The sequence below is a fragment of the Tursiops truncatus genome, chromosome 3, assembly GCF_011762595.2.
Source record: "Tursiops truncatus isolate mTurTru1 chromosome 3, mTurTru1.mat.Y, whole genome shotgun sequence".
NCBI classification, from domain to species: Eukaryota; Metazoa; Chordata; class Mammalia; order Artiodactyla; family Delphinidae; genus Tursiops; species Tursiops truncatus.
Window position 1 is genome coordinate 140,724,500 of NC_047036.1, and position 13,620 is coordinate 140,738,119.

The 13,620-nt window shown below is 35.6% G+C and overlaps 1 long non-coding RNA gene across 1 annotated transcript; it reads right to left on the reverse strand.

The window, feature by feature from the left end:
- Nucleotides 1-4,464: 4,464 nt before the first annotated feature.
- LOC141278227 (uncharacterized) lies at nt 4,465-12,849 on the reverse strand. The gene is made up of 3 exons (XR_012330576.1): nt 12,825-12,849; nt 8,587-8,709; nt 4,465-4,522 (listed from the first exon to the last, which is right to left on the reverse strand). It is a non-coding gene; the product is annotated as an uncharacterized lncRNA (long non-coding RNA).
- Nucleotides 12,850-13,620: the final 771 nt, after the last annotated feature.

Here is a 13,620-nt window from a genome sequence, read left to right on the forward strand (position 1 = left end):
GGATAATATTTCTATTTCTAAAATAAATAATTTTATTTTCACTTTTGTGTTACATGTGCACACACAGAATCCACTGTGGCAGACAGACATGTACGCTTATGTATAGGTACTGAAGAATTTTGCTATTTAAGTATAAAGAGTACCAGGAGAAGCTCAGTTAAAATGAATCTACTTAAAACTAAAATTTCATAATGGAGAATGAAAATGAGATTGATTGGAACTTCACATGAAAAAAAATTAAGAACTGTAAAAATACTTTTTATATTAAAATATTAGAGTATAAATAACTTTTACAAAATAAGTAATGAAGTGCTGATTTTTAATATGAAATATCTATCAAATTAAATGATACAAATATATATCTATTTTCATTTAACTTTTGAAGTAAGATCATAATGAGACTCATGACAAGAAAAATACTTAAGAGCTTCATCAATCTTTCTAGCAGCTCCAATTAATATTTTGATACCCAAATCTTTCTCTTTTAAAACACACACCAATTTTTCTTCTTCAAGCACAACTTTGTTTTTTTGATCATTGTTTGTATATCTGTCAACTTCTGTAGTTGCAGAGTTTTCTTTTTCTTTTAGTAATATCTAATGTTTATTGAATTCCCATTATGTGTCAAGCCCTGTTCTAAATACCTTACTTGCATTGATTGTCTCATTTCATCCTCACAACATCACTATGTAATAGGAACTATTGTTATCTTATTTCACAGACCAAAAACTAGAGGAAAGAGAGGTTTCAACCCACCCAATGCCTCGGAGTTAGTACGTGGTAGAGCAAAAATTTGAACCCAAGCAGTGTCCAAAATTCATACTCTTTAACCAAAGGCATCCACTTCCAAAATAAGCTTTTCTTACAAACATTAAAATTGTATGTGGGGCATGTACACTGTCAATACCTCTGTGGAATCTCTTAGGATTCTTTCACTTGCTTTTGTATCTTATAGTAGCATTTTTCTTTTTGATTTGAATTTTATTTTATTTTATTTTTTTATACAGCAGGTTCTTATTAGTTATCTATTTTATATAAATTATTGTATATATGTCAATCCCAATTTCCCAATTCATCCCACCACCACAACCCCTCCCCACCTCCCCTGTCAGTGTCCATATGTTTGTTCTCTACATCTGTGTCTCTATTTCTGCCTTGCAAACCAGTTCATCTGTACCATTTTTCTAGATTCCACATATATGTTAATATACTATATTTGTTTTTCTCTTTCTGACTTACTTCACTCTGTATGACAGTCTCTAGGTCCATCCACGTCTCTACAAATGACCCAATTTTGTTCCTTTTTATGGCTGAGTAATATTCCATTGCATATATTTTTAGTTTTTTAAGGAACCGCCATACTGTTCTCCATAGTGGCTGTATCGATGTACATTCCCACCAGCAGTGCAAGAGGGTTCCCTTTTCTCCACACCCTCTCCAGCATTTATTGTTTGTAGATTTTTTGATGATGGCCATTCTGACTGGTGTGAGGTGATACCTCATTGTAGTTTTGATTTGCATTTCCCTAATTGTATCTTATAGTGACATTTTTATTGACTAATGTGAGAAGGGATGTTTGAGTGGATAGTAATTTTATAAGTAGTTTACTAGTGAATATTTTTATTTAAGACAACTTTTGCTTCTCTTCCAACCTTATAAATATGGGAACTCTGATAATCAATACTTAGTAACAACGTCCTGCTGTACCTACATAAGAGTATGTGTTATCTATAAGGGATATTCCTATTTTGACCCACAGAGGCATACAATGAGGGCACAGTTGAGCTAGGAAAGCCTAGAATCAGGACTAGTATCCAAATATTCTGACCTCCAGCAGTGTCTCTGAACTGGTTAAAAATCCTGGAAAAAGAAGGAAACTTATCTTCTCTTTCCTTGCTCTACTCTTCACATTATATAAGTTCACATTAAAGATTCCTGAATGAGAGATTAAAGTTAGATTTGGTTTGCTGATGATTTTCAATTTCAACAGAACTTTTTTTCCAGAGAAAATTCTCTGTAGGATATAACCTTTGAAGTCTCCGATTTAAAGCAACTTGAATAAAAATTGACCCTTTAAAGCTTATGCCATATGTTTGTTGATCCTTAAGAATCTTAACATTGATTTTTCTAGTATCATTCCTCATTCAGTTATTAAACCTCTAGATTGTCTGGGTTTTTCTACAAGTCTATATAGACTACTTTTCCTGAGCTATTGACAAACATTTTGTGTAAAATGGGAGATACATGTTTTAACCAACAGTGTTCAGATTTCTTCAATTTAAATTCTGGACACTCACAGTACGTTGAATGTCAGGAAATAATCATACTTTATAACTTTTAGTTTTCCCCCTCTAATTGTCAGTTATCACTTTACCATGTATTGTGATCTGTAGAAACATCAAGATCAAAAGGAACACTAATCCTGGAGAGTGTGGTAGCTTTGTATTTTCTATCCTGGGCCAGGTGCATCTATGTTTTGATCTTTGCTGATTTATAAAACTGCTCTAATCCTATGTGTGATTCACTTTCTCTATTTCTTTTCCAAAGGCAAGGAGATTTTATGTTGCTTTCTTTAAAGTACAGCTGCTGACTTTCAGTTGTCTAGTACAAATCTAATTTCAAAAAAATATGTTAGGAAATACTAATACCTTTTTCAAATTGTAAGATTGCCTCTATGAGGGTATCTACCTACAGTGTCCTTAATTTATTTTTTCTATCCAAACTGAACAAGAATCTTAAAGTCATAACTTTTTTTTCTTACTGTGTGGATAACACTTCTTAGTGAATTCTCAACACTTTTGGCCCTGTGGCTCTTTGCTACAGGTGAACAGTCACTGGTAAAAGTCTTCACTAATTTTGCAGTTTGGAAGTTGTAGACAGTGTTACAATCCAATGCAGCAATTCGTCTTGCACCTCTCATAAGGCAGGGCCATGTATAAGACCAAAAGAGGGTGATCTCTGTCATATATGCACTTCTGCATCTAATGATTTAGTACTTTACTACTTTGTCTTCTCGTTGTTTATTTTTTCTAATTCCTCATTTCCTAGCAATGTCATAAATTATTTTAGGGTAGGAATTTCATGCCCCATTCTTCTAACCTTCCCATTTGCTCCTCTGCCTGGTGTTCCATAATATTTATTGTTTAATAATTCTTTAATGATTCATATCTAAATCAAATTATTTTAAAAAATGACTTCCTACATAAAAATGGAATGGGTGAATTTCATAAACCTGCTAAAGTCATCTTTAGCAAAAATTGTAAAAATACTTTTAATGTAATGGTCCACATTCTTCCTGTGTCTCCCATTTTTTGTGTGCTTAAAGTACTTATTTCCCCTGTGACAATAATGTTCCCTTTTATTTTGAGACTCTTCAATAGATAATAATAAATAATGCTACAATGAAGTTTGTTATATAAAAGACTGGCAACTGAACTTGGAGGGTTTTAGTAAGATAAATTTAAGTCTCTTATGAAAGCATAATCTTTTAGAAGTATGAATAAGGACTATCATTTGTATGTGCATCAGTTTATGACTTGGAAGTGCAGAGAACCTGGGCTCTAGGACCAGGAACATAGCATAGCATAGACTCTTAAGGACACATTCATCCCTACATGCCTCTGCATTTTTAGGAGGAAATATGTTTACTACTGGTCCTTTGATCCTTCTCTGAATTGAAGTTTTCTTATCACACAGAGGCAGCATTCAAATCCATGAATGTCTGAGTACCACCTATAGTAAATGATATTTTGAGAATCTTCCTATGGAGTAGTTCTCTTTCGAATGCTCTCTGCATTATGCTTACTAAGTTGTATCACACCCAACAAGATTTCCTTGTGAATCTCTTCAGAAAACCCATTGAGATTCTAAATAGAGTGAACCACTGATTAACTGAAAAACTCAGTTAATCAGCCTTATTTTCTGTTTCTTCCTGAGCTCCAGTTGAAGGATAAAGTATTTAATATCAATAACAATAGTGACAACAAAATAATTACATTGTAAGTGAATACAGTTTTTTCTACAATGAGACTAGGATCAGTCAAGATTAATTCTGATCTCTGGTGAACCAATTTTTAGCTCTGAGGCCACTCATGAATCATGAGAATACAAATTATGTTTTCTACAATGTAATATCCAAGGTATATATGGACTAAAACATCTGAGAAATATTTCACCCCTCTAGTAGGAGGAAAGAAAAAATATTTCATGACACACTAAATAAGAAACATTATTGTTTAAGACTGTACTATTGTTTCACACTGTTGCTTCACCAAACATTGTGATCATTATGTACCTTATCTTCAGTATCTTTTGGGAAATCTGACAGCTCTCAATGTTTCCTTGGCTCTAATAACTTGTGTTTACCAATAAGAGTGGGCCCTAGGTGCCTGAAGCCCTTGGCATGGCTGGATGGGTCAGGAGTCATCTCATAGTCCAAGCTAGACAGTCAGCTTCTCTCTCAGGCTTGTTGATAGTACATGGCTGGAACCAAGGACACATTCTCAGGAGCTGTGAGGATACTCTGTGTGGAGAAAATCAGAGGAAGGTAGTCTGCAGATTGAAGCACACCAGTCAAGAAGAGCGTACGTGACCCCTGTGAGTGAGAACAAGAGACCAGCAACCTTGGTGTCTCATGGCTTTTCATTTCCTGATTCTAGGCTTTCCTAGCTCTACATTCTGCCCTTGAATTGTATCATGTGCACCTTGATCCTTGAACATGGTAAGCCAGGACCGGTAAACTTCAGATATTTGCAGCCAGAAAAATCTTAACTCATACACACTAAGTAGCAGTTAAGTCTCTATTACATGCTGTCCTAGAAACATTTTTTTATGAGAGGTATTATTTACAACTATCATTATGATGAACTTCATATATAAAGCAAACTGCATGCATTATCAAATTCTCATGACTTTGAAGTGGGTCCTGTTATTATTCCCCCCTTGACGATTGAAGAAACTGAGGTGCAAACAGGTTAAGAATATTGCAAGAGTGGTCGTGATGAAACGGGGGTTTGAATCCAAGCAGTTTGGTCCAGGGCTCATAGTTTTAAACCCCAATTCAGTTTTGAAAATAAAATAATAACGATGGAGTTTATGTCTAGTATATGGTATTGGGGATAAAAAAATATGTAAGTGTTTGTGAGAATAAAAATATTTGTGTGTATGTGTGCTCTTGTGCATGTGTATGTGTGTGTGTTTATATCCTTATGTATATGGAGACTCATTCATCCGAACTGTGTCAGGCTGTTGGTTGCAAGTGAAAATTTTTATGTGAAATTATTATGAAGAGATTCACATAACTTTTGTTTCTTGCTATGTTTTTTTTTTTTTTTTTTTTGGCATACCTTCATTTGTTACAGCTCTGAGTAAAAAATGTGACATTGTACAATGGGCATAATTGGGCCATTGGTGCCTACAGTTGATTTGCATGCTCACACAGACCTCTGAACCAAGTCCCCAATTTGGACTGCTGGCTTCTGTAAGCAGTCATCACCTTTGCATAATCTCTCCACTCTGAGCTGTATCCAGGCAAACCTAGTGAGACAGGGTGAATTTAAAAGGCCACCATAAACTGAGCCATGAATTACCAACAGATCCAGTGGTTCAAGAATAATTTCCTCTTCAGCTTGAAATGTAAGTATGGCTCACTGAGAAGCCGTATTACCTCCTGATTCCAAGGAAGTCCTGTCAAAGCAGAGCTCACGGAGTGTAAAGTTTTTAAAGTGCATTTGTTTTAGCTTGCTGGTCTGACTATTAAAGTGAAACAGTACAAACCGTTAAACCTTCAAACTAGCACTGCAAAAATACTTATCAGAAGTACAGCCTCTGGGAGATTTGTTTACTCTAGAAATATGCTGTCTTTGCAGTTACTTTTTCCTTAATGAGAAGGCAATGCAGGATTTGTCTTTTTCATTGGAGGGCAAAAAGCCAAATACAGGGAATTGTCCTTAAAGTGACATGGCCATATCCAATTCCTAGGCAGGGTTCAGAAATTTTTCTGAAGACGCTTAAGTTCTGAAATGAAGTTCCACATTTGAAAACCATTTGTTTTGCCTCAAAATTTTGTATTCGACAAGTTACTGATACATAATATGACAATTGAAAATGTGAGACTGAAAATAAGCCCCTCCACATAAGAGGTATTGGTTTCCTGAAAGCACAAAGCTATATATTCATTTGCACTTGGGATAATCTAAAATTATCAGGCACTTAGGGAATGATAATGGGTTGAGTCAGCACTGTTTTAAAGCATGGTAAAAGTTTTCTTTAGAACTTCAGAAGTAGAGCTGTCACCAATTACTAGAAGTTTCTGTCTCCTTTTGTAAACCCCTACATTAGTTCCGTTCTTTGGCTTGCACCTTGAGTATGGCATTTACTTGGAGAATGTGTGACCTGTCTCGTCAAACAATACAGGGTAGGGTTAAAGGTGGGAAAAAAATTAATAAATAAACCTTCAGAGGCATTTTCTTGCTTTTCCCATTTAATTTTTAATTTGGGTTATAAATGGCATCTCAGATAGAAGGAAGTCTCCTGGGTTCCTCAGGATCCTTTGCTGGCTTAATCGCAAGCATTACACGTGTAGAAGCGAGCTCTGAGAGAATTAGTGATTGCGTCAAGAAGGGAAGGACAATCAATTATTCCCCACATGCCTCCACACACATGACACATGACCATGGCTAGTCTCTCTCCTTCTCTCCTCTAGACATACAAACAGAGCTCTTTCCACAGCCTGCATGCTATTCAGAGAAATATTCCTTTGAAGCAATTCTCATTTTCATCAATCCATTTATATCTGACTTTTTAACTGGACAACTATAATTAAGGAAGTAAGTTAAGAAAACCCTTTCAGTTTGCTTCCTTGCATTCCTTTCTCTCCATTTATTAAAAAGAAAAAAAATACCCATGTGAGTGGCCTTGAGAATAAATGTATTATATAATATTCATTTAGGAAAAGTCTATAACATAAGCTTGAGTTATTAAAGTTTCTAGGTAATCTCTTGAAGATAATGTGAAGGGTTTGGTAAATTTCTTCCAATTTCCTCTGTGTTTAAAAAGGCACTTTCCATCATGAAAAATCAACTGAAATTATCCTGACACTAAAAAACATTCCAGTCATTCCATCTATAGATAGATGTTCTTGAGTAAAGGAATATGGGCAAGGAGACAAATATTCCATGGTAATCATTGCTTCGTGACCCATCTCTGTTCATTTATGAAGTATGTGATCTGGGCAGGTCACCTGAATTTATTACATTCAAGCTTTCCTCATCTGTATAACACCTCACCTTACAGTAATACATATTTCACAGGGTAATGAATACATACTTCACATTTATTCTAACAAAGAATAAATGAGATGATCTTTATAAAAATGTTCACTTGATGTTACTTCCCATCTCCCTCTTTATGGCAGTTGCAAAATCATTCTGCATTCTACTGGTTATTAAAACTAACAATTGGTACCATCAGAGGCCAAAAACCAAGGTATTACTTTCTCTCAGATTTTCAGAGTCTCTACATTGCTTCTGCTTCTGAAAGAAACAATTATGGCTTCTTTCAAAATGTCTTTGTTCTACTGAGCTCTATATTTATTATGTAGATTTATCATTACTGAGACTCAATTTGCCAGGAACTATGCTATGCTATCCTTGGCTTACATCATCTCTTTGTATCCTCACAATAATACCAAGGAAAAAATGTATCGGATTTCCATTTTACAGATGAATAAATTGAGACTCAGAGGGATTAAGTGTCCTCAATCCCAGGCCTGTAGAAGTCTACAATCAGTGCTCTCAAATAGCATTTCTCAAATCTTTACTGTACAGGTAAATCACCTAGAGATCATGTTAAGATGCAAACTCTGATTCAGCAGGTTTAAGATGAAGCCTGAGAGTCTGCATTTTAAACAGGCTCTCGGGTGCTGCCAATGCTACTTGTCCTTAGACCTCACATAGCATAGCAGACTCTAAAACACCATGCCACACAACTTTAAATCTAGGCAATGAACTCTAAGTAAACATCAATTAAATAAAAAGCAAAATACTAGTCAAAGGATGGAGAAAAAATTTATAATGAAAAGTGATATCTGCTGATTTGGTGGAATCTTCTGGAATTAGTGTCTAATTTTTTTGTCGGGTCCAGTCATAATAAGAGAAGTTATTTGACTCTGTACAAACAGCCTTTGTCGTATCATGTGTTTCCCTTCATTGGGTCAATTCCACTGACCTTACTAAGCTCCAAGCCATAATTGACCAACTAGAGATTCTTGACCATCCTGTAGACTAGGGGATATTGCCTTTTCCAACTGGTTGCTTTCCGGATTCTTTCCTTACATGTCATGTCACAGTCTGTCTGACTGAGTACCAATACTAAAAGTCATCTTGGGCTTGGATGAGAAACCAGTAGAATGAATATTTTATTAAAATAATAGCAGCCTAACATTAAGAAAGGAGAAAGAGGTAATAGTTGAAAAGAAGGAGGGGGAGAGGAAAAATAGCAGAGGAGAGGAAGAAAGATAAATTCAAAGACCACAGGGGTTAGTCTTGTTGAGACTAGACTAACAAAACCCAAGAGCTAGGCTGTCACCTGCTTTCGTCCTGAGAACAGTATGGGTCATCCACTACTGGCTGACTCAGTCCATGGACACCTTCCCTTTGGCACATGGCTGCCATGTGACTTAATTTTCGAAAGAGCTTGCTCTTGGTTCCCCTGTTTGGAAAAAAAATAGTGAAGGGATCAGACAGCAACAGACATTAATGAGGATCTAATACGTGCCAGGCACTGTGGTGAACAAGAGAATGTGGACCCTGGACTCATGAAGCTTAGAGACCAGTGGAGAAGTTAGGAAGCACAGACAAATACAACCATTCCCATCCAGACTCTGTCCTAACAAGCCCTAAACTTCTGGTTTCTAGCCTATAATTCCCAAATCTTTTTTTTTATGATTTTTATTTATAAGCTTTTAGTTCTGGACCACTAGTTTTCTTTATAAGTATGAAGTAAAAATAGAAAAAATAAAATGGCTTTTCATAACTGTGTTGAAGCAAATGTATACAGGCATGCATGTGCCTTTGTGTCTCTTTCATCACTGCATAGTTTTATATTGCATATTTTGTATGAGTGTGGTTAACACAGATTCTGATTGCCCACATAAATATCACTGTGCTTACTAGCAGACACATCCAGACCAGATAGAGCCAGCAGGATTGTGTGTGATAATAGAAGCCACCTAAGTAAAGCAAATTTATATATGTATATTTTTTTCCTTATATTCTAAATGGTGGAGGTTACTTGGGCCAGAGGTGATATAAAAACATGTTCTTATAAATGTAAGTTCATGGTTTATTCAGTCAACCCTGAAGTATGGTTCCAGCATAAGGGAGCAAAAATAAGTGCAGACTTGTAACCTCTACTTATGGAGTTTACAGTCTAGTAGAAGAGACAGAATAATAATGTGAACAAGTTTACACAAACCAAGAGCATGTTATGAAATACTCTGGAGCATAAAACAAAGGAATCTGAACTAAGATGGATTTTGGGGGAGGAGGCTTCCGCTACGAGATGACTTGAGCTGTTATCTAAAAGATGACTCAGAAGCTGAGGGTTGAAGTAACCCTGTTGTGAAAGAGGGCATGACATTTTCTAGGAACTCAACAGCCAGTGTGTCTGGAGAGAAGAAAATGTAGCAGGAAGATCAGGCAGAGGCTGTGTGTAACCTGAGGTCCCTAGGATTCATGAGATGGCAGTGACCATCCATCAAAGCAAAGCAAACAGTATTTCTTTGGTTCAGCCCTAACCACAACAATTTAGGTATATAGGGAAGGAGTGTGGTACAAATACCAGGGAAAACAGTTCCCAAGTTTCTTTCAGTCACTTTGTCCTGAGGTTCTTTATTGAGTTGGCACATGTTGTTCTTAGGTGCCCAGGTCAAAGTGGGCTTTTCTTGATTGTGACTTCACACAGATGTCCTTTGCTACTTCCTATATCCTCTTATGCTGCAACAGAAACTGAGATGAAGATAGAAAAAACATCCTCTATTGCTTTTGCATTATAATCCCTTATATAACAAAAATGGTGTTTTATGTAGACTTCTAAGAGTTGTTCATGGGGACTGGCATGGACTAATATATTTTACTAGGGCCATTGCAAACAGTTGTGCAAATTGTGCAGGGGCCATCTTGTGTGACGGATCTGTTAAACAACCATTGGTCACCATTTTCCTTACCCCAGACTTGCCTACTTTTACTATCTTAACTGGATTTAGGTATTTCAATTCCATGAGGGTCCTCAGTGCCACAGTCTTATATAAATAGACTTCTGGTGAAACCATTAACCTAAGTACACCCCCATCTCCAGTACATCTCCTGTGATGTGCATTCACTGCTCAGCTTCCATTCTAAAACACGTGTTGTGATGTAAGTCCCAAATATGTTAAAATGAACCAAGATTTTACTGAGCATGTACTAAGTATAGATACTACCTTATTCATTCATTAATTCATCATCCATTCATTCATTTTGTATCTCTGAAGTGCCTACTATAAGTTAATAGAAGCCCCAGGAATACAGTGGTGAATAACAAACGTGGGTCCCACATTTGTGGAAATTATAGTCTGTAACAGCATTGTTCTGAGAATCAGTTGAGGTAGTAGACGTGAAAGAACTTTGAAAATGACAGATACACATGCCTTAATCATTTTATTCACCACCCTCGTGCTTAAGAAATTCAGAAGATTTTCAGAGCAACAATGCTAACATCAATAAAACATGAAAAATAAATTTTACAGAAAAAGATAGAGCCAGGCGGTGTATTTCATACTCTAGTCCACCAATGTAGCACAATTCCAAAGCAGGCATTTCAAATTGCTGTGGTACAGAGAGATTTCTTGGAGGAGATAAAACCTGAGCCAGCAGACAGAGGAATTGACAGAGGAATTTCCATAAAGGATTACCAATACCTCTCTGCCCTCTTGGCCCTTGGAATGTTTCATGAATGAGAATGTCCGTGGTAACTGAGTGCATCTTTTTGATATATTTAACATAGAGAACCCATCGTATCACTGCCATTGTAACTAAAAGGACTGGATCTAATTACTTTTCCTCTAAAAGCAGGGCTTTGAAGCAGATTTAGAGATTTCACTGCTCCTTAATACTAAATGGAAAAGAAACTGATGGTTTTACAAAAGAGAAAGAATGGCGATTTATTTTCTACTGAAAATGCAGCAAATACCCTGTTGTTTCCTCTGCCTCTGTTGAATTATAGTGTGGTCAGTTGGAATTGATATTCAGGTCAAAATGATTCTTTGGAACTGGTAATTCTTTGCGGATTTAATCTGTTTCTTATATGTTACTTTAAGACATTTTAAAAGGAACTTCACAGGTTTCCAGGAAACTTTTGGTCATTTCATGAAACAATAACATAAAACAAAATGGTTAGTGAAATTGGTGACAAAATGCTTCACATTTGTTGAAATAAAAAACAGTGGTATGCTCCATTAAAAAATGCATAAGAAACAAAAAACACCTCCAACTGGGATTCTGACTCAATATTTTCTTCTCATCTCCATGCGGGCTCTTAAATACAACATATGAGTAAATATGGATGTCCCTTGGAAACCAAAAAACTTTGAAGAAAAATGTGAAAATATATGTTAAGAGTATGTATGTTAGAGCAGTTTTGATTTAGAACCTTTTTTGTGTAACCATAGTAGTTACAAAAATCTAACTACCTATTAAGTTTATTTTGTTTCCATATTTAACCCCAATTACCCTATGCAGGGGAGTTCTTTCAAAATGTAATTCCCTATCTCACTTTTTTTTTCCTGCTTCTGCAAGCCTTTTTCTCCTCATGTAAATTGCAGCAGGTGCACAAAATTGAAGACATCACAATTAAATGTAATCAAATATTTTAGGCACTAATGAACAGCTCCAGGAAAACAAGTCAAAAGAAAAAAAAAAAAAAGCCTTTAAGTGAGTGGATTTTCAAACATCCAAGGCACCATAGGACCAATTAAGAGAGTCATACCAGGACACATACTGACATTAATTATCTTTGAGTTCAGGGAAATAAAAAATAAAAGCAACAATTATCATAATAAATCTCCACACAGTGCTTGTAAGTTGTGCTAATCTACAACACACCTGGGTTTCAGTTATTTAAGGCGAATACTCAATCAGTTGATAACGACCTCACAGAGGGGCTCATGGGACATTTTTTCCTTCCTGTGATCTGCCATTCAGACAGAGGGGCTAAAATGATGTCCAACAGCTATGTCTGCTTTATTTCGCATCACTCACATGAGTTGCAGACAGAAGCACTGCATAACTTATTCAATAAAGTAAGTCACAAAGCCAGCATTCTCTTTAGGGGATGTTTATTTTAAAAGAAGGAAAAGTCAAGAACAGATATTCAAGGTAAAAATTTGAATTGTAGGAGTCTCAAAGTCCCAGGACGTATCTGTAAATTTATTCTCCCTGAAGCCAGAAAGAATCTTACTAAAGAGAACAAATATTTCAGTCTGGGAATATGGGTTTTCATTTTTAAAATGCACAGGAAGGGGCAGAGAAAGAAAGGTAAGTGCTATAAGCCAAGAGGAATAGAAAGAAAAAAAAAAGTTATTAAAATTGATCTAAATTCAACTGATAATTTGAAACAAGATCATAATATTTTAACAAAAAAAGAACATATTTAAACATTAGAAGGTTGCTAGTTTTCTATAGTCAAGGGAGAGATTAACATAAATATATTAGAAAGAACTATACAAATGTTTTTAGGTTGAATGACCTCAATATGGCCCTGGTATAAATGTAAAATAACCAACTCACCTTTCTAAATTTGGGGGTAATAATTTAATACACTAATACGTGTTGGTATACTCCTGGAAGATAAAACAGATGCTTTATTTGTCTTCTTGTCCTTTTACTTCCTGTACCCATGGAGATTACTTCCTTCCTGAGGAAAGACATATTTAATTTATATATCATTTAAAATTTTTCTACATCAGTTTCAATATATGTGACCATGATGCTTATGCTGAAAATATAACTTTGATTTATTTTCTTTCCTTAATCAGTTGAGGACTGTGATAATGTGTGTGGTAATTTCTCAAGTGTGAAAAAAAAAATGAGGTTAGGTGGCATGTGATGTTTGTATGCATATTGTTTGTGCATTTTTTGAATAAGTTTCTAATGTATAGTGCAAAACAGAGAACACATATGTAAGTGTACTTAGGATTTTTAAAATCATTTTGTTTCTTAGATCCACAATTTCAGTAGAGCTTCTAATCTGGAATTGGACAAAACAAAGTATGCAATTCTTTACGAAGTACTGCTTATTAATTCACTAGTCCCAGTACACAATGGAAATTCATTTTTAAATTATGCACTAAGATTTTGATTTCTTGAAAATTATATGCCTTCAGATTAAGCAGCAAACATTTAGTGGAAAAATATTAATTATTTTTATTAGACATTTGCACTTAGCTGTATAAACTATGACATGCTCAAATGTTTAGTCCACCATTTTTTTTTATATGAATTCATATTTTTAAATTGTAGTTGAGGGCTTCCCAGGTGGCGCAGTGGTTGAGAGTCCGCCTGCCGATGCAGGGGACACGGGTTC